Consider the following 22,583-nt stretch of genomic DNA (forward strand, 5'->3'; position numbering starts at 1 on the left):
ACACTGGGAAGGGAGAGTGGTGATACACTGGGAAGGGAGAGTGGTGATACACTGGGAAGGGAGAGTGGTGATACACTGGGAAGGGAGAGTGGTGATACACTGGGAAGGGAGAGTGGTGATACGATACACTGGGAAGAGAGAGTGGTGATACACTGGGAAGAGAGAGTGGTGATACACTGGGAAGAGAGAGTGGTGATACACTGGGAAGAGAGAGTGGTGATACACTGGGAAGAGAGAGTGGTGATACACTGGGAAGAGAGAGGTGTATACACTGTGAAGAGAGAGAGAGGTTAAACACTGGGAAGAGAGAGAGGTGTTATACACTGGGAAGAGAGAGAGAGGTGTTATACACTGGGAAGAGAGAGAGGTGTTATACACTGGGAAGAGAGAGAGGTGTTGTACACTGGGAAGAGAGAGAGGTGTTATACACTGGGAAGAGAGAGAGGTTATACACTGGGAAGAGAGAGAGGTGTTATACACTGGGAAGAGAGAGAGGTGTTATACACTGGGAAGAGAGAGAGGTGTTATACACTGGGAAGAGAGAGGGGTGTTATACACTGGGAAGAGAGAGAGGTGTTTATACACTGGGAAGAGAGAGAGGTGTTATACACTGGGAAGAGAGAGAGGTGTTATACACTGGGAAGAGAGAGAGGTGTTATACACTGGGAAGAGAGAGAGATGTTATACACTGGGAAGAGAGAGTGGTGATACACTGGGAAGGGAGAGTGGTGATACACTGGGAAGGGAGAGTGGTGATACACTGGGAAGGGAGAGTGGTGATACACTGGGAAGAGAGAGTGGTGATACACTGAGAAGAGAGTGGTGATACACTGAGAAGAGAGTGGTGATACACTGAGAAGAGAGTGGTGATACACTGAGAAGAGAGTGGTGATACACTGAGAAGAGAGTGGTGATGCACTGGGAAGGGAGAGTGGTGATGCACTGGGAAGGGAGAGTGGTGATACACTGGGAAGGGAGAGTGGTGTTATACACTGGGAAGAGAGAGAGAGGTTATACACTGGGAAGAGAGAGAGGTGTTATACACTGGGAAGAGAGAGAGAGGTTATACACTGGGAAGAAAGAGAGGTGTTATACACTGGGAAGAGAGAGAGGTGTTATACACTGGGAAGAGAGAGAGGTGTTATACACTGGGAAGAGAGAGAGAGGTTATACACTGGGAAGAGAGAGAGAGGTTATACACTGGGAAGAGAGAGAGATGTTATACACTGGGAAGAGAGAGAGGTGTTATACACTGGGAAGAGAGAGAGGTGTTATACACTGGGAAGAGAGAGAGAGGTGTTATACACTGGGAAGAGAGAGAGGTGTTATACACTGGGAAGAGAGAGAGGTGTTATACACTGGGAAGAGAGAGAGGTTATACACTGGGAAGAGAGAGAGAGGTGTTATACACTGGGAAGAGAGAGAGGTGTTATACACTGGGAAGAGAGAGAGGTGTTATACACTGGGAAGAGAGAGAGGTGTTATACACTGGGAAGAGAGAGAGGTTATACACTGACTGGGAAGAGAGAGAGGTGTTATACACTGGGAAGAGAGAGAGGTGTTATACACTGGGAAGAGAGAGAGAGGTTAAACACTGGGAAGGGAGAGTAGTGATACACTGGGAAGGGAGAGTGGTGATACACTGGGAAGAGAGAGTGGTGATACACTGAGAAGAGAGTGGTGATACACTGAGAAGAGAGTGGTGATACACTGAGAAGAGAGTGGTGATACACTGAGAAGAGAGTGGTGATACACTGAGAAGAGAGTGGTGATCCACTGAGAAGAGAGTGGTGATACACTGGGAAGGGAGAGTAGTGATGCACTGGGAAGGGAGAGTGGTGATACACTGGGAAGGGAGAGTGGTGATACACTGGGAAGGGAGAGTGGTGATACACTGGGAAGAGAGAGTGGTGATACACTGGGAAGGGAGATAGGTGTTATACACTGGGAAGAGAGAGAGGTGTTATACACTGGGAAGGGAGAGAGGTGTTATACACTGGGAAGAGAGAGAGGTGTTATACACTGGGAAGAGAGAGGTGTTATACACTGGGAAGGGAGAGAGAGGTTATACACTGGGAAGAGAGAGAGGTGTTATACACTGGGAAGAGAGAGAGGTGTTATACACTGGGAAGAGAGAGAGGTGTTATACACTGGGAAGAGAGAGAGAGGTGTTATACACTGGGAAGAGAGAGAGGTGTTATACACTGGGAAGAGAGAGAGGTTATACACTGGGAAGAGAGAGAGGTGTTATACACTGGGAAGAGAGAGAGGTGTTATACACTGGGAAGAGAGAGAGGTGTTATACACTGGGAAGAGAGAGAGGTGTTATACACTGGGAAGAGAGAGAGGTGTTATACACTGGGAAGAGAGAGAGGTGTTATACACTGGGAAGAGAGAGAGGTGTTATACACTGGGAAGAGAGAGAGGTGTTATACACTGGGAAGAGAGAGCGAGGTTATACACTAGGAAGAGAGAGAGGTGTTATACACTGGGAAGAGAGAGAGGTGTTATACACTGGGAAGAGAGAGAGAGGTTATACACTGGGAAGGGAGAGTGGTGATACACTGGGAAGGGAGAGTGGTGATACACTGGAAGAGAGAGAGGTGTTATACACTGGGAAGAGAGAGAGAGGTTATACACTGGGAAGAGAGAGAGGTGTTATACACTGGGAAGAGAGAGAGGTGTTATACACTGGGAAGAGAGAGAGGTGTTATACACTGGGAAGAGAGAGAGGTTATACACTGGGAAGAGAGAGAGAGGTTAAACACTGGGAAGGGAGAGTGGTGATACACTGGGAAGAGAGAGTGGTGATACACTGAGAAGAGAGTGGTGATACACTGAGAAGAGAGTGGTGATACACTGAGAAGAGAGTGGTGATACACTGAGAAGAGAGTAGTGATACACTGAGAAGAGAGTGGTGATACACTGAGAAGAGAGTGGTGATACACTGGGAAGGGAGAGTGGTGATGCACTGGGAAGGGAGAGTGGTGATACACTGGGAAGGGAGAGTGGTGATACACTGGGAAGGGAGAGTGGTGATACACTGGGAAGGGAGAGTGGTGATACACTGGGAAGGGAGAGTGGTGATACACTGGGAAGGGAGAGTGGCCTTAATGACCGCCGTTTGACACCGCTAGCAGAAAACGACCGCGTTGCATAAGGCTCCATGTGTTATAATGGTTCCCCCAGTGGGCTAACGTATGTGTGGGTAAAAGAGGGAGTAGTGTGTGTTCATGTGAATGATGGAGAGAGCCCGGGTCGCATCAAAACAGAGGTGTGTGTGTGTGTCTTCATGTGTGTCTTCATCTTTGCATGTGTCACAAGATTTTTCCGCATGCATGCTTTTCCTCCTGTTTCCATGGTTACGCCATGCTGTGGTCACCTCAGTATCCAGGTGGCGATAGCGTCCGCCACGGTAAACTCCTTCGCACTCAAGCGCCAAGTTCTAACCCAGAACCAGTAAAGTGAACGGTGGATGAGCTCCTGTGTCAATTTGAAAAAGTTAAAAGGGCTACAACCAGAGAGAGCTTAAGGGTCATTTTCTGAAATGAGTCATGTAAGTCAGGGGGTTGAGGAGCCCACCGCTGCCCACTGTTGACAGTCTACGGACATGTTGGCTGTGATATGAGAGGTTAAGGAGAGTCTCTCTCTCTTTCAATCTCTCCCCTGCTCTCTCCCCCCTCATTTCACTCACCCTCCTCTCTCGCTGCTCACTCCTTTCCTCACCCCCCCGATACTCACCAGCCGCACCACCTGTTCAGTTTTAATGCATAATCTATTTGCTAAGTAACCACATCCAGGTGTCTCTGCGTTCTCTCCCGTCTTGTCCTGGAGATTTCGATGCTGTCCGGGAGAGACTGGGTGGGAAAAAGGGATTATGGCTGTTAGAGCTCACGGCTTGTTAGACCGTCGCTGTGTGTGTCTGCCTGTGTGTATCTGTGTGGTTTACGTGTGAGGTGGGTGGGCATTGGAGTTAAGCCTTTTGAAAAGAATGAAGTCTTACATGGCAGATCTGGGATCAGCTTCCCTTCCCCCAATCTATTAGTGCACAATATTAAAAGCTGACCCCAGGTGCTACTACACCCTACACCTCTTGGATGAGTGGGCTGAGCCACAGTGGTTTCCTGTGCTGTGATATAGACCCAGCCCTAGTGTTTTGGGATTGGTTTATATATAGGCCCAGCCCTAGTGTGTTGGGATTGGTATGTATGTAGGCCCAGCCCTAGTGTGTTGGGATTGGTATGTATATAGGCCCAGCCCTAGTGTGTTGGGATTGGTATGTATATAGGCCCAGCCCTAGTGTGTTGTGATTGGATTGTATATAGGCCCAGCCCTAGCGTGTTGGGATTGGTATGTATATAGACCCAACCCTAGCGTGTTGGGATTGGTATGTATATAGGCCCAGCCCTAGTGTGTTGGGATTGGTATGTATATAGGCCCAGCTCTAGTGTGTTGGGATTGGTATGTATATAGGCCCAGCCCTAGTGTGTGGGGATTGGTATGTATATAGGCCCAGCCCTAGCCTGTTGGGATTGGTATGTATATAGGCCCTAGTGTGTTGGGTTTGTTATGTATATAGACCCAGCCCTAGTGTGTTAGGATTGGTATGTATATAGACCCAGCCCTAGTGTGTTGGGATTGGTATGTATATAGGCCCAGCCCTAGTGTGTGGGGATTGGTATGTATATAGGCCCAGCCCTAGCGTGTGGGGATTGGTATGTATATAGGCCCAGCCCTAGCATGTTGGGATTGGTATGCATATAGGCCCTAGTGTGTTGGGTTTGTTATGTATATAGACCCAGCCCTAGTGTGTTAGGATTGGTATGTATATAGACCCAGCCCTAGTGTGTTGGGATTGGTATGTATATAGGCCCAGCCCTAGTGTGTGGGGATTGGTATGTATATAGGCCCAGCCCTAGCGTGTGGGGATTGGTATGTATATAGGCCCAGCCCTAGCATGTTGGGATTGGTATGCATATAGGCCCTAGTGTGTTGGGTTTGTTATGTATATAGACCCAGCCCTAGTGTGTTGGGATTGGTATGTATATAGACCCAGCCCTAGTGTGTTGGGATTGGTATGTATATAGGCCCAGCCCTAGTGTGTTGGTATTGGTATGTATATAGGCCCAGCCCTAGTGTGTTGGTATTGGTATGTATATAGGCCCAGCCCTAGTGTGTTGGTATTGGTATGTATATAGGCCCAGCCCTAGTGTGTTGGGATTGGTATGTATGTAGGCCCAGCCCTAGTGTGTTGGGATTGGTATGTATATAGGCCCAGCCCTAGTGTGTTGGGATTGGTATGTATATAGGCCCAGCCCTAGTGTGTTGAGATTGGTATGTATATAGGCCCAGCCCTAGTGTGTTGGGATTGGTATGTATATAGGCCCTAGTGTGTTGGGATTGGTATGTATGTAGGCCCAGCCCTAGTGTGTTGGGATTGGTATGTATATAGGCCCTAGTGTGTTGGGATTGGTATGTGTATAGGCCCAGCCCTAGTGTGTTGGGATTGGTATGTATGTAGGCCCAGCCCTAGTGTGTTGGGATTGGTATGTATATAGGCCCAGCCCTAGTGTGTTGGGATTGGTATGTATGTAGGCCCAGCCCTAGTGTGTTGGGATTGGTATGTATATAGGCCCTAGTGTGTTGGGATTGGTATCTATGTAGGCCCATCCCTAGTGTGTTGGGATTGGTATGTATATAGGCCCTAGTGTGTTGGGATTGGTATGTATGTAGGCCCAGCCCTAGTGTGTTGGGATTGGTATGTATATAGGCCCGGCCCTAGTGTGTTGGGATTGGTATGTATATAGGCCCAGCCCTAGTATAGTATTGTTAAATTGCCGTCTATGTTGGGCTATTGTGTTTCAGTGTGTCCTTAGCCAATAAGCCAGCGTGTTATTGTGTTGTTCCAGTGTGTGAAGGCACTGTCCTAGCTCACCCTCCTGTCCCCCCCTTTCTTCCCAAGGCTGTGTGTGTGTGTGTGTGTGTGTGTGTGTGTGTGTGTGTGTGTGTGTGTGTGTGTGTGTGTGTGTGTGTGTGGACTACGTATGCGTGTGTGGACTACATGTGTGTTTTATTACGGTGTTGTGTTCAAAGCAGTGAGGTGAGAGCCACGTGGCCCACATACTAACATACAGATACCGTAAATCATCACACACAAACATCCACCCTTATTGCTTAACCACCCCCTGTTTAACCTTGGTGATTGGGTTAATGTCCCAGGATAACCAGTCCTCACATTCTACTGTTGTCCCCAGTGTACTGGTGTGTGGGTCCCCAATGACACCTGTCGATCAGGCACCCATCCAATCAGAGACGAGCCCTGTAGTTTTCTTTCGTTGTTGGGTCAGGAGGAAATATAATTAGCACCAAATAAGAAAATTGCTACGAGGCACCTGCTCTGTGCTCGTCTTGATCAGAGGATTGTGTTTTTACCTTAAGTGATTGCAATCAGTCAAATAATTCACCGTTCAACCCACATCTCCCCGTGTGTTACCTGACGAGAACATCGGTCTTTGTCATCGAATCAGTCATGGTCAACCCATCTCTCTCTAAGCTCCACCAGCTACCACCCCTCTCATCACCCAGATGGTTGAAAAATTAACATTTGCCCTTAAGACAAGTGAGAGGGGATTTTATGCCTCCCTGTTTTTGATCGATGGTTTTATTAAAACAGCTATTGAGATTGTGTAAACGCACATTCTGGCTACACACACACACACACACACACACACACTGTAGATATTGGTCTTGTTCATATCCTCCCATGTGCCAATCAGCCAAGCACTTTACAGATTCCTCCCCCACTGTGCATGTTTTTCAAACATTTACCAGCGATAATAATTCCTGTAAACATGCTTCTAGTCAGTACTAATACAGCTGTTCCATGATGGATGCACTGTGTATAGACGTCATGTTCTGTCCTGCTAACAGTTCATTAACATGGCTGTAAACATGCTTCTAGTCAGTACTAATACAGCTGATCCATGATGGATGCACTGTGTATAGATGTCATGTTCTGTCCTGCTAACAGTTCATTAACATGGCTGTACACATGCTTCTAGTCAGTACTAATACAGCTGATCCATGATGGATGCACTGTGTATAGACGTCATGTTCTGTCCTGCTAACAGTTCATTAACATGGCTGTAAACATGCTTCTAGTCAGTACTAATACAGCTGATCCATGATGGATGCACTGTGTATAGACGTCATGTTCTGTCCTGCTAACAGTTCATTAACATGGCTGTAAACATGCTTCTAGTCAGTACTAATACAGCTGTTCCATGATGGATGCACTGTGTATAGATGTCATGTTCTGTCCTCTTAACAGTTCATTAACATGGCTGTACACATGTATGTAAAGCGCCATCAGTAAATTGTGCACTACTCCATCACACCACAGGTCATCGAGGTGTGTTGTGTGGGTCTCGGTGTTGCACACTGTCATGTACAGTAAGCGTTGCACGGCTTGCCAGAGTGTGTTGTCCATACAAATACAATGATTGTATTAATTCATGTCATTGTCATTCATATTCTATGTGGCTGATGAATGCATAGTAGACTTAGATCGCGTCCCCATTACAGAAAGCGTTGTGTGGATTGTCATTGTGTTGGCGGTCCCGTACCAGGCCTAGGTTGTGTATGACCGTGTTCTTACATGGGATGCATCACAGCTGCACTATCGAGCCCCCTGAGTGGTATAGTGGTGGGATGGATTGGCTGGCTGGAGTGGCACTCTGATTCACCAGGCTGGTTCATCATTTCCAGCCTCGAATAGTTCCCTTGACACACCATGGCAACGGTTGAGCCAGAGGAATCCGGGGTCACCCACAGGCCCACCAACCCCATCAACCTAATATCACTACTCATTAATACAACGTTGTGCTCAACATTGTAAGGAAAGCCTGGTATTGGAATTGGTTTACCAATCAAGTCTAGTGGAGATGAGGTAGTGGTTTGTTATGTCCTGACCTGAGTGAATAGCTTGTCGTTGGACGATTGAATTGGAGGAATGATGCATCTTTGTTATTGAATGTGGGATTGGGAACTAGGTGTGAATGTTTTGAAGTTCAGGTGAACATGTAGCCTATATTTACTTTATTGAATCTTCTTGGGGGGCTTTGTCTCGTGTCTCCCATCAAACAAGCATAGTTTGGGCTCAGTTTGTTTTCTCTGAGTGTTTGGTGACGAACGTTCAAGGTTCACTCATCATATAAGATGTAGACTCGAAGGGAAACATGACAAGAGGGCAGCCATTTATTTAGTGAGGCATTCACTTCTCAAGGCCCCTTCATTAGGAACGTAATAGAGGCTTAGATTGATCTGCAAAGGGCACTTTTATTAATAACAAGCACTTGTATTGATTTGTATTGTTTGCAGAGCACTATTGAATAATGAATTAACAATGAAACTACATATGTGGGTGGTGTAACTGGAGAGAGGCTGCTCCATACGCTGTCCCTACATTCATGTTCTCCTCCAGCTCTAGACAGATATGACTAGCTGTTCCACAGCTGCATATTTTCAAAATGTCAATTACCTCAATTGCTAACGAATAGTGCTGTACTTTTCATTGTGTGATAGGTTTGAAAACTTGTTTCAGCAGGCTGCAAGCAAAGTACTTGAAGTTAAGGGCAAAGGCTTCTGGGTAGAGTAGTTTGTTAAAACCAGTATGAGATAAGTATGCTAGTGTATAGCCTACACCAGAGAAGGAGTAGCAGGGTTGTTGAAAATGGTTTAGACTGAAGCTGATGTGGAGGTCTGTGGGCATATCCTACCTCGAGTGATAGTTCACTGTGTAGTGTAGAACAGACAATGACAGCAGTGTGGATTCATCCAACCTGTGTGTGTGTGTCCTTGTGCACCCTACTACCCTTATCTCACTCTTCTTATGTGTGTGTGTTTGCCCTAGTGTGTGTTTGTGTGTGTGTTTGCCCTAGTGTGTGTGTTTGTATGCACCTGTGTGTGTGTGTGTGTGTGTGTGTCTGTGCTCTGGGTGTTGATGGAGATTTGGTCTCCCCCTGGCCGAACACACACTATTGGAATTGACATGCTGTCACCTTTAATCAATGTTCCCAATGTCCCCATCCCCCTGGTTCCCGGGGAGTGTGTGTGAACACGTGAACAAGGCAGTGTGCTTGTGTGGAAAAAGGGAATTCTCTGAATGTAATGTCTCTTAGTCTGCCAGGACATTCTAAATGACCTCCCATTCCAGTCTATACCAGTAATGCTGCAAGCCCTTCCAGACTCTCTTCACACACTCTTCACACTCTGCAGTGTTTTTAACTTTGTTCGTTATTAATGAGTTCATTTGCATATTTCTTTCCACATTTGTATATAATGCCGGATTGTGGTTTTAGTAAAACAGTCAGTCTACTCTTCAGTACCTCAAGGGGTTTGGCTGTGACATCTGCAAGGCACATTTCACCCTTAGTTGAACCAAAGCCTATCACTTACCATTTGTCACTACTGACTTCATGCTTCACTAGCATAGCATGATTATCCCATGTTAAACCCCATGCCATGTGGACCTGGGTGTGTTAATAACATGCTGATACCAGTGTACTCAGCCATACCCATCAGTTACTATGGCAGCGGTGTGCTGTAGGGGCCCTACTCTGAATGGTGGGGGTTACTGATTATGATTAGACATCATGTTCAACTCAGCCACAGACTATTATTGTGTGTCACACACCTGCTGTACAAAACATTAAGAACTCCTGCTCTTTCCATGACATAGACTGACCAGGTGAATCCAAGTGAAAGCTATGATCCCTTATTGATTTGTTAAATCCACTTTAATCAGTGTAGATGAGGGGGAGGAGACAGGTTAAAGAAGGATTTTTAACCATGAGACATGAGTTGTGTGTGTCTGCCATTGAGAGGGTGACTGGGCAAGAGGAAAGATTTAAGTGCTTTAGAACGGTGTGTGGTAGTAGGTGCCAGGCGCACCGGTTTGTGTCAAGAACTGCAACGCTGCTGGGGTTTTCACACTCAACAGTTTCTCATGTGTATCAAGATTGGTCCACTACCCAAAGGACCTCCAGCCAACTTGACCTAACTGTGGGAAGCATTGGAGTCAACATGGACCAGCATCCACCACCAGCATCACATCATTCTTCATGTGGCTTCAGTGTGTAAGAGTGTCTGTCTTCCATCATGAAGGAGACCATTACAGCAATGGACCCTGCCTTCACATTAGCAAGTAGGTCTCAGTTTTCAACCGTGTGTGTGCGCAGGCTACACATCATTCAGCGGGGTACTGAAGGTCACAGTGTCCTAATAGCTTGCTACTTTACCCCCCATGGTGTTTCCTTTTGGAACACTTGTTGTTGTCCTCCATTTGGAACACTGTTGTTGTCTTTTTGAACACTTGTCCTTTTGAACACTGTTATTGTCCTTTTGAACTCTGTTATGAACCTTTGGAACAGTGTCCTCCTTTTGGAACACTGTTATTGTCCTCCTTTTGGAACACTGTCCTCCTTTTGGAACACTGTCCTCCTTTTGGAACACTTTCCTCCTTTTGGAACACTGTCCTCCTTTTGGAACACTGTCCTCCTTTTGGAACATTGTCCTCCTTTTGGAACATTGTCCTCCTTTTGGAACACTGTTGTCATCCTCCTTTTGGAACACTGTCCTCCTTTTGGAACACTGTCCTCCTTTTGGAACACTGTCCTCCTTTTGGAAAACTGTCCTCCTTTTGGAACACTGTCCTCCTTTTGGAAAACTGTCCTCCTTTTGGAACACTGTCCTCCTTTTGGAACATTGTCCTCCTTTTGGAACATTGTCCTCCTTTTGGAACACTGTCCTCCTTTTGAAACACTGTCCTCCTTTTGGAACACTGTTGTTGTCCTCCTTTAGGAACACTTGTCATCCTCCTTTTGGAACACTGTTGTTGTCCTCCTTTAGGAACACTTGTCGTCCTCCTTTTGGAACACTGTTGTTGTCCTCCTTTAGGAACACTTGTCCTCCTCCTTTTGGAACACTTGTCGTCCTCCTTTTGGAACACTTGTCATCCTCCTTTTGGAACACTTGTTGTCGTCTTTTTGGAACACTGTTGTTGTCCTCCTATTGGGAACACTGTTGCTGTCCTCCTTTTGGAACACTGTTGTTGTCCTCCTTTTGGAACACTGTTGTTGTCCTCCTTTTGGAACACTGTTGTTGTCCTCCTTTTGGAACACTGTTGTTGTCGTCCTCCTTTTGGAACACTGTTGTTGTCGTCCTTTTGGAACACTGTTGTCGTCCTCCTTTTGGAACACTGTTGTTGTCGTCCTCCTTTTGGAACACTGTTGTTGTCGTCCTTTTGGAAAACTGTTGTTGTCCTCCTTTTGGAACACTGTTGTTGTCCTCCTTTTGAACACTGTTATTGTCCTTTTGGAACACTGTTGTTGTCGTCCTCCTTTTGGAACACTGTCCTCCTTTTGGAACACTGTCCTCCTTTTGGAACACTGTCCTCCTTTTGGAACACTGTCCTCCTTTTGGAACACTGTCCTCCTTTTGGAACACTTGTTGTCGTCCTCCTTTTGGAACACTTGTTGTCGTCCTCCTTTTGGAACACTGTTGTTGTCCTCCTTTTGAACACTGGTATTGTCCTTTTGGAACACTGTTGTTGTCGTCCTCCTTTTGGAACACTGTCCTCCTTTTGGAACACTGTCCTCCTTTTGGAACACTGTCCTCCTTTTGGAACACTGTCCTCCTTTTGGAACACTGTCCTCCTTTTGGAACACTGTCCTCCTTTTGGAACACTGTCCTCCTTTTGGAACACTGTCCTCCTTTTGGAACACTGTCCTCCTTTTGGAACACTGTCCTCCTTTTGGAACACTTGTTGTCGTCCTCCTTTTGGAACACTGTTGTTGTCGTCCTCCTTTTGGAACACTGTTGTTGTCGTCCTCCTTTTGGAACACTGTTTGTTATCGTCCTACTTTTGGAACACTGTCCTCCTTTAGGACACTGTCCTCCTTTTGGAATGTTGTCCTCCTTTTGGAATGTTGTCCTCCTTTTGGAACACTTGTTGTCCTCCTTTTGGAACACTTGTTGTCCTCCTTTTGGAACACTGTTGTCCTTATAGAACAGTTTTCCTTTTCAGCAGTAGAGGACTGATGATTTGCAGCTCGGAAACCCTAACTCCTCTCGCTCTCTCACGTCTCTGTGTCCAAGCAGCAACAGCAGTCACATACCTGCGTTCAAGTGGAACAAACAGGAATGGTCGGTTGCTCACGGAAGGTCATCCACCTAGGGCACAGCGGGGGAGAATGTGTGTGGGGGAGAGCACCATGTGGAAGGCCACTTCTGCATAGTCGTTGTGAATGCAGCGCTGTGATTGGCATTCTGGGTGTGTTCTCTCCTCCTGTTCCCTTGCCACTGCGGCGGCGTGACGTGGGCCAACGTGTCAGAGGTCACTTGGCCTGAATCGTCATGAACGACTCCCAAACCCCCACAGAGACGCCACCACGGTGACAGTTGTCATGAACAGTGACATGCTAATCTGTGTCACTCGGATTGGTCCTGCAGGTTTGATTAAAAGCCCAGACATGTCATTACCCTCTGCTGAAGCCCCACTGCATTGTGGGTATTGACTCCTTTAATATCTATTTTTTATTATTATTTTATTTTTTTCACCTTTATTTAACCAGGTAGGCTAGTTGAGAACAAGTTCTCATTTGCAACTGCGACCTGGCCAAGATAAAGCATAGCAGTGTGAGCATACAACAAAGAGTTACACATGGAGTAAACAATTAACAAGTCAATAACACAGTAGAAAACGAAGGGGGGGTCTATATACAATGTGTGCAAAAGGCATGAGGAGGTAGGCAAATAATTACAATTTTGCAGATTAACACTGGAGTGATAAAAGATCAGATGGTCATGTACAGGTAGAGATATTGGTGTGCAGAAGAGCAGAAAAGTAAATAAATAGAAACAGTACGGGGATGAGGTAGGTGAAAAGGGTGGGCTATTTACCAATAGACTATGTACAGCTGCAGCGATCGGTTAGCTGCTCAGATAGCTGATGTTTGAAGTTGGTGAGGGAGATAAAAGTCTCCAACTTCAGCGATTTTTGCAATTCGTTCCAGTCACAGGCAGCAGAGTACTGGAACGAAAGGCGGCCAAATGAGGTGTTGGCTTTAGGGATGATCAGTGAGATACACCTGCTGGAGCGCGTGCTACGGATGGGTGTTGCCATCGTGACCAGTGAGCTGAGATAAGGCGGAGCTTTACCTAGCATAGACTTGTAGATGACCTGGAGCCAGTGGGTCTGGCGACGAATATGTAGCGAGGGCCAGCCGACTAGAGCATACAAGTCGCAGTGGTGGGTAGTATAAGGTGCTTTAGTGACAAAACGGATGGCACTGTGATAGACTGCATCCAGTTTGCTGAGTAGAGTGTTGGAAGCCATTTTGTAGATGACATCGCCGAAGTCGAGGATCGGTAGGATAGTCAGTTTTACTAGGGTAAGCTTGGCGGCTTGAGTGAAGGAGGCTTTGTTGCGGAATAGAAAGCCGACTCTTGATTTGATTTTCGATTGGAGATGTTTGATATGAGTCTGGAAGGAGAGTTTGCAGTCTAGCCAGACACCTAGGTACTTATAGACGTCCACATATTCTAGGTCGGAACCATCCAGGGTGGTGATGCTAGTCGGGCATGCAGGTGCAGGCAGCGACCGGTTGAAAAGCATGCATTTGGTTTTACTAGCGTTTAAGAGCAGTTGGAGGCCACGGAAGGAGTGTTGTATGGCATTGAAGCTTGTTTGGAGGTTAGATAGCACAGTGTCCAAAGACGGGCCGAAAGTATATAGAATGGTGTCGTCTGCGTAGAGGTGGATCAGGGAATCGCCCGCAGCAAGAGCAACATCATTGATATACACAGAGAAAAGAGTCGGCCCGAGAATTGAACCCTGTGGCACCCCCATAGAGACTGCCAGAGGACCGGACAGCATGCCCTCCGATTTGACACACTGAACTCTGTCTGCAAAGTAATTGGTGAACCAGGCAAGGCAGTCATCCGAAAAACCGAGGCTACTGAGTCTGCCGATAAGAATATGGTGATTGACAGAGTCGAAAGCCTTGGCGAGGTCGATGAAGACGGCTGCACAGTACTGTCTTTTATCGATGGCGGTTATGATGTCGTTTAGTACCTTGAGTGTGGCTGAGGTGCACCCATGACCGGCTCGGAAACCAGATTGCACAGCGGAGAAGGTACGGTGGGATTCGAGATGGTCAGTGACCTGTTTGTTGACTTGGCTTTCGAAGACCTTAGATAGGCAGGGCAGGATGGATATAGGTCTGTAACAGTTTGGGTCCAGGGTGTCTCCCCCTTTGAAGAGGGGGATGACTGCGGCAGCTTTCCAATCCTTGGGGATCTCAGACGAGATGAAAGAGAGGTTGAACAGGCTGGTAATAGGGGTTGCGACAATGGTGGCAGATAGTTTCAGAGGGATGGAGAAAATCAGGGAAAATCAGGGGAAAAGACCAGTGGAAGTTTGTGAAGTGTGGCCATGTTTGGGTCTTAATTAACTCCTGGTCAGTCGTATCCACAAAATTATTCAAAATTTTTTTCCCTTCCCTTTGTTTGGCACCATGAAGAAACAATTGAATGTAATTGGGTGGTTTGACCCAGTCTTTTGTCTCCAGGTGGGCAGGGCACCCGCCAAGGCTCGCTCGGCTTGCGCACTGTGTCACTTGTTGTATAATAAATATTTGTTCCCAATGATTCAAGGTAGCAGGCAGTAAGCCGATTCACTAGCACGACTCATTGCAGTAGTGAAATGGGACTGTAAATGTCTTGCCCTGCACACGTCAGATGTAATTGGTTAGTGCTAGCATGCCGAAAAAGGCCTATAAAACGCTGTGTGTAATTAGCCTACCATGCTAACATGCTGACCACACCGTGCATCGCGTTACATGCGCCAGCATTGCGAAATAAATCTACACATACATGTTATTCAGTCATTTCCTCCAAACTGATCGCTCGCGTCAATGAGCATCTGCGTAGCCAAGCGCTAAAATAGAACTTGGTTATATTTTTAACGATTGACGTGCTACAAGTCTCTCCCATCTCTTCATTGGTTTTTAGGAGCCTATACCCACGTGGGTGATTGAAAGATGAACTGAAGTCCACACATAAAGTCAGAAGAAGAAGAAGCCTGAAGGAAGAGAGCTTACTGGAAACTAACTAGATTTCCTCTTATCAGTGGATTACATGTCGGAGTAGAGAAAATGTGACTTAAAATGGGTCAAAATTCTACAAAGACCCAGAAAAAAAAGACCTTATGCATTTAATGTAAAATATCAACCCAATGTTTATATCCCAGGACAAATTAGCTAGCAACAGCAAGCTAGCTAGCTAAATGGCTGTGAATGTTTCATGTGTTTCGACCTGTCCCCAAATTAATATAGTTGATTCAGAGTTAATTTTGATATTTTAACCTGCGTGTCCTGATCGCATCTGGTGTGGATGGACAAAATTAACATGCGCACGATGGCACACGCAGACTCACGCCCGTGCCTGGTCTAGTCAGCATGTAACACTGCTCAGAGGGGGAGAGGGAGGCAGAGAGAGAACTTGTGAAGGTAATTAGCTGATGATACCACACAGTTAATTAATTAGCCAGCTGCTAAAAGCTGGTGACAAGCGGTACCAGAGTGCGAAGTCTGGGACCAGAATGCTCCTGACCAGCTTCACGCCATACGGCTGCCTAGTCTGGGACCAGAATGCTCCTGAACAGGTTCAAGCCATAAGGCTGCCTAGTCTGGGACCAGAATGCTCCTGACCAGCTTCAAGCCGTAAGGCTGCCTAGTCTGGGACCAGAATGCTGCTGACCAGCTTCAAGCCATAAGGCTGCCTAGTCTGGGACCAGAATGCTCCTGAACAGGTTCAAGCCATAAGGCTGCCTAGTCTGGGACCAGAATGCTCCTGACCAGCTTCAAGCCATAAGGCTGCCTAGTCTGGGACCAGAATGCTGCTGACCAGCTTCAAGCCATAAGGCTGCCTAGTCTGGGACCAGAATGCTGCTGACCAGCTTCAAGCCATAAGGCTGCCTAGTCTGGGACCAGAATGCTGCTGACCAGCTTCAAGCCATACGGCTGTCTAGTCTGGGACCAGAATGCTCCTGACCAGCTTCAAGCCATAAGGCTGCCTAGTCTGGGACCAGAATGCTGCTGACCAGCTTCAAGCCATAAGGCTGCCTAGTCTGGGACCAGAATGCTCCTGACCAGCTTCAACCCATAAGGCTGCCTAGTCTGGGACCAGAATGATCCTGACCAGCTTCAAGCCATACGGCTGCCTAGTCTGGGACCAGAATGCTCCTGACTAGCTTCAAGCCATAAGGCTGCCTAGTCTGGGACCAGAATGCTCCTGACCAGCTTCAAGCCATAAGGCTGCCTAGTCTGGGACCAGAGGGTTCCTGACCAGCTTCAAGCCATAAGGCTGCCTAGTCTGGGACCAGAGGGTTCCTGACCAGCTTCAAGCCATAAGGCTGCCTAGTCTGGGACCAGGGGGTTCCTGACCAGCTTCAAGTCATACCGCTCCCTAGTCTGGGACCAGAGGGTTCCTGACCAGCTTCAAGCCATAAGGCTGCCTAGTCTGGGACCAGAGGGTTCCTGACCAGCTTCAAGCCATACGGCTGCTGCTACTCGCTGTTTATTATCTATGCGTAATAACTATTATTTAGCCAAGTTATCGTTACTCATTGTATTTATTCCTCGTTATTACTTTTGCAAACTTGTTGTTGGAAGGGCCTTTAAGCGTTTCACGGTTAGTCTATACCTGTTGTTTGCAAAGCATATGACAAATAACATTTGATTTGATATCGCTACACTATATAAAAACCACAAACATTTTTTTTTTTTTTTTACCTCCAAGTCAACACAACAGCCTGCGGGGGGGAATGAAAGGAGTAGAACCAGATGTGTTGTGGTGTTACACAAGGAAAGGAGACTTGTGTGTTCCACTTGTTCTCCCTGGCGGGGGGGAATGAAAGGAGTAGAACCAGATGTCTTGTGGAGTTACACAAGGAAAGGAGACTTTAGTTGTTGTGAAGTTGTGTTCCACTTGTTCTCCCTGGCAGTGGGGTTCAGTGACCCCATCAGCAGGAGCCTCAGATCATCAGCTGGAGGAGAGATGAATAGGGAGCTCTTGTCATCCTGTCCCTCACACGCGTTTGTGTGGCTGTTGTCATGCGCGCATGTGTGTGTTTTCGTGTGTGTTTGTGCGTCCATAGTGTTTGATTTGTGGCCCCAAGCGGAACACTCTTCCCTTAATGAGCCTCCTGCCCTCCCGACAGAGGGCCAACCTTGGAGAGAAGCTGACCTGGTTTCCACACCAAAAACACTCTGGTGAAGAGAGGGAAAGAGGGAGAGAGGTTGTCCCACAGGGGATTGGTGTTGCTGTTAGATAACAGACCCATGTTTCTCCGGTCTAGGGGTTGTTTGTTCTAGACCGTATTTCCCTTTGTCACCAAAACAGGTCCTGAATCAAGTAATGGGAGTCATTTAGGAGTGTAAATTAATTGTTCTGTTGGAGTTGGCAGTGATTCAAGTAGTAGTTTGATGTCTGGTTTGGGTTTGTTTTGAGTATGTTAGATGTTTGATCATGTGCCGTATAATAAGGAACTGGCATGCTTAGCTGGAGGTTTAGACATGAGAAAGGTCCTTTTTCCTGTGGTCTTCAGTCAGACAGGGAACTGTATATTATTTCATTTGTCCTACAAGTAGATCCCAATTTAACGAGAAAGACCTCATATTAATGATATCATTATATTACACATAAGAACAGGGAGTGTTCTGTCATGCTTCACCCTAATCATGTGACCTTCCCCCCCCTCAGATCTGGGCCAACTATGAGGAGAAGAAGGTGGAGGAGGTGGTGCACGTGATGGAGGAGAAAGAGCGCACAGCCAACTACAGAGCTGTATATGTCACCGAGATCACGGACACCATGCACTTCTACACCCAGGACGTGGAGACAGGTGTGTGTGTGAGGGGGGTAGTGTGTGAGGGGGGAGAAAGAGCGCACAGCCAACTACAGAGCTGTATATGTCACTGAGATCACGGACACCATGCACTTCTACACCCAGGACGTGGAGACAGGTGTGTGTGTGGGGGGGGGGAGTGTGTGAGGGGTGAGAAAGAGTGCACAGCCAACTACAGAGCTGTATATGTCACTGAGATCACGGACACCACCCAGGACGTGGAGACAGGTGTGTGTGTGTGGGGGGGGGAGTGTGTTGTCTGATATTTTGACTGGGTTGTTTTGGTTTGTGTTTTCGTGTGTGTGTGTGAGAGACGGGACTAGTTCGAGGCTGACTTCATGGATGACTACACACTACAGCCGTAGAGGAGTCTGCCAAAGGCTGGCTCCAGCGCCTATCCCCTTTTGGCTCCTTGAATAGGACGGGAGGCTGTCATTCAATGTAACTGTGTGCATGGTCCCATGCCTCGTGGGAACGAGGAGTTGGTTGGACAGAGCAGGGGTTAATGAGCGTGTTGCATCATCACACCAAGACACTTTGCTTTAATTGGTTCAATCACTCTCTTTCTCTCTTGGTCATTCACTCAATCACACATTCACTAGTGTGTGTTCCATAACGAGGTGGGGGTGGGTGGGGATCTCATGGGGCGGCAGGTAGCCTCGTGGTTAGAGCTTTGGGCCAGTAACCGAAAGGTTGCTGGATCAAATCCCCAAGCTGAGAAGGTAAAGATCTGTCGTTCTGCCCCTGAACAAGGAAGTTAACCCACTGTTCCCCTGAACAAGGCAGTTAACCCACTGTTCCCCTGAACAAGGCAGTTAACCCACTGTTCCCCTGAACAAGGCAGTTAACCCACTGTTCCCCTGAACAAGGCAGTTAACCCACTGTTCCCCTGAACAAGGCAGTTAACCCACTGTTCCCCTGAACAAGGCAGTTCACCCACTGTTCCCCTGAACAAGGCAGTTCACCCACTGTTCCCCTGAACAAGGCAGTTCACCCACTGTTCCCCTGAACAAGGCAGTTCACCCACTGTTCCCCTGAACAAGGCAGTTAACCCACTGTTCCCCTGAACAAGGCAGTTCACCCACAATTCCCCTGAACAAGGCAGTTAACCCACTGTTCCCCTGAACAAGGCAGTTAACCCACTGTTCCCCTGAACAAGGCAGTTAACCCACTGTTCCCCTGAACAAGGCAGTTGACCCACTGTACCCCTGAACAAGGCAGTTGACCCACTGTACCCCTGAACAAGGCAGTTGACCCACTGTTCCTCTGAACAAGGCAGTTGACCCACTGTTCCCCTGAACAAGGCAGTTGACCCACTGTTCCCCTGAACAAGGCAGTTGACCCACTGTTCCCCTGAACAAGGCAGTTGACCCACTGTTCCCCTGAACAAGGCAGTTGACCCACTGTTCCCCTGAACAAGGAAGTTAACCCACTGTTCCCCTGAACAAGTCAGTTAACCCACTGTTCCCCTGAACAAGGCAGTTCACCCACTGTTCCCCTGAACAAGGCAGTTCACCCACTGTTCCCCTGAACAAGGTAGTTCACCCACTGTTCCCCTGAACAAGGCAGTTAACCCACCTTTCCCCGGGTGCAGAAGACGTGGATGTCCATTAAGGCACCGCTCTGATTCAGAGGGGTTGGGGTCAATGCTGAAGACTCAATGCATTCTGACTAGGTATCCCCCATTCCTCTTTCCAGTGCCACTTGACTTTGGCAGAGGCCATGAAATTGACTTTCGTCATCACTTAATTTGTCTTATTGCGATAATTCATTCATTTAGAGCCAATCTGAGCCCTGCGTCGCCGTGAGCGTGACAATCCTATCACGTTGGAGCTTGGCAGCCTTTGGCACCCGACATAACCCCTCACTAATGCCATGTACGTACACACCACCCACCCAGGAGATGTTCAGGTGTTGGAGCATGATCAGAACAGATCTCCTCCTGCTGATCCCCCTCCATGTAGCTGCATATATCCCCCATGTCCCCGGAGGAAGTTATGTAGAGCGCTGATGATGTGCCATGTAACCTATGTGATCACCGTGACGACTAGTGTGATTGACAGGAAACACACTGGCACAGACAGGGTTGATTAGCCTGATAACAGTGGGAAGCGTGGAAAGCACATGTGAAGAACCAGAACAGGATAGAGACACACAGTTTAGGAAACGTAGCTAAAGCTGCAGCTCGGCTGGTAGTACTGCAGTCTTTGCGTTCAAGTACAGTTTTAGTCATCTTTTTTTCTTCTTTTTTTATGATTTCAGATGAACCAGCAATGTGGGGCCTTTTTTTAGTTTTTAATTGGCCGATGTTTCCCACCGAGCGAGTTATGTGCTCGTTAGGAAAAACAGGATTGTTATTTTCAGCAGGCAAGCAAATATGACCAGAATCACCCCCTGTGACCCTCTCCCTCACTCTCTCCCTCCAACCCTCTCTCTCTCTCCTTCTCTTATCCTCTTTTCTTCTCTCTCTCGCTCTCTCTCTCTCTCTCTGTCTCTCGCTCTCTCTCGCTGTCTCTCCTTCTCTTATCCTCTTTTCTTCTCTCTCTCTCGCTCTCTCTCTCTCTCTCTCTCTCTGTCTCTCGCTCTCTCTCTCGCTGTCTCTCCTTCTCTTATCCTCTTTTCTTCTCTCTCGCTCTCTCGCACTCTCGCTCACTCTCCCTCTCCTCTCCTCTCTCCCCACATTAAGGCCCACAGCCCCTTGAAGAGCACTTCAAAGCCCAGGCCCAGTAATTCTTACAAGCCGAGTGCTTTGCAATTTCATGACATGTTTTTTCAGAGACGGCAGAATTTATAATGTAGGGGGAGGGGGGTGATTTTAGAAATACTATGAAGATTGCTTTTTGGTAATGACATAGCTTTCTCTGCTGTGGTTAAGTTGGTCCTAAGGCGCACGGCACCGACAATAGGCGTCAAGCAGTAGGCCCTGTGGCTCCAGGGGCTGTTTCTGAAATAGAGGGGTTTTTGCCAGGTTTCCCCCTAATCAGTCTGTATTCCCACCTTTCTCAGAAAGCAGGGATCTCCCTAAATGTGCAGCCCCCAATGCCACGCCGTACGCTATTATGGAAATAGATTCTGACACGTATAGGATGCTGTGAATTCATCACCCGCTCGATTCTTTCCATACTGTAGCAGAATTCTGTACGAGGCAAACAGGTCGACCACAACAGACAGCAATCTACCTGAGAGAGAGTTTTGACCTTGTCTCTCCCCACCTTACCTGCTCCTCTCTCTCTCTCTCCCTGTCTCTCCCTCACTCCTCTCTCTCACGCTTAAGTGTTTTAAGATCAGAGGTGAGAGGTCAGACAAGTTAATTTTTTGGCAGATGTCGTCATCACTCCATTTACTGTCAGGATAAAAATAGGCAGCTGGGGCGAAGACTCCTTGACCAACCTTGAGGCGCTGGGCGAGCCGTTTGGGACATCGGAGTAAATCCAAAGGGAATCAATCCGGTGTGTTTTTCAAAGGGGTTGAAGACACACTGTTATAAAGTGTAAATAAAACTCCAAGTTGTCTTTAGTTCCCACTGTGCTCGGTTCTGTTCATACTCTGCCTGTGGTCACTGTGTCTCACATACCAAGAGAAGATAGTAGACTGTGTTTTCATCTTCTCTTAAGCTCCCTGATGTCTCTTAATGGTCCCTAAACAGTGAAGCAAAGTGCACAGTAAATCTTTACCATTTCCATTATTCTCAGGGGGGTCGGTTGCGACAGTTTTGCTTGTGAGAATTTTTTTTATTAGTCAGATTTAATTACCGAAAGTGTGGTGTGTGTGTGTGTGGTGTGTGTGTGTTCACTTGTGTTAGAATTTGTTGGGAATGGAATTTTCCTGCCTGGGGAAATGCTACAGATATCAATCAATTTCTCATCTCTCTCCCTCTCCCGCTCTCCTCTCTCTCCCCATCCCTCTCTCCCGTTCCCTCTCTCGTCTCCCTCTCCCCATCCCATCTCCCCTCTCTCCCCATCCCTCTCTCCTCTCTCCCCATCCTCTCTTCCTCCCTCTCTCTCCCCTCCCTCCTCTTCCTCTCTCCCCGTTTCCCCTCCTCTCTTCCCCCCATCCCTCTCTCCTCTCTCTCCCATCCTCTCTCTCTCTCTCCCCATCCCTCTCTCCTCTCTCTCCCATTCGCTCTCCTCCTCTCTCTCCCTCCTCTCAATCCTCCCGTCCCTCTCTCCTCTCTCTCCCCGTCCCTCTCTCTCCTCTCTCTCCCCGTCCCTCTCTCCTTTCTCTCCCCGTCCCTCTCTCCTCTCTCTCCCCGTCCCTCTCTCCTTTCTCTCCCCGTCCCTCTCTCCTCTCTCTCCCCGTCCCTCTCTCCTTCTCTCCCCTTCCCTCTCTCTCCTCTCTCTCCCCATCCCTCTCTCCTCTCTCTCCCCATCCCTTCTCCTCTCTCTCCCCATCCCTCTCTCCTCTCTCTCCCCGTCCCTCTCTCCTCTCTCTCCCCATCCCTCTCTCCTCTCTCTCCCCATCCCTCTCTCCTCTCTCTCCCCATCCCTTTCTCCTCTCTCTCCCCATCCCTTTCTCCTCTCTCTCCCCGTCCCTCTCTCCTCTCTCTCCCCATCCTTCTCTCCTCTCTCTCCCCATCCTTCTCTCCTCTCTCTCCCCGTCCCTTTCTCCTCTCTCT

The 22,583-nt window shown here is 47.7% G+C and overlaps 1 pseudogene; it reads left to right on the forward strand.

Annotated features, from left to right (window-relative positions):
• Nucleotides 1-22,583, forward strand: part of LOC109881868 (staphylococcal nuclease domain-containing protein 1-like) — a 356,997-nt pseudogene that overhangs the window by 249,449 nt on the left and 84,965 nt on the right.

The sequence above is a fragment of the Oncorhynchus kisutch genome, linkage group LG19, assembly GCF_002021735.2.
Source record: "Oncorhynchus kisutch isolate 150728-3 linkage group LG19, Okis_V2, whole genome shotgun sequence".
NCBI lineage: Eukaryota > Metazoa > Chordata > Actinopteri > Salmoniformes > Salmonidae > Oncorhynchus > Oncorhynchus kisutch.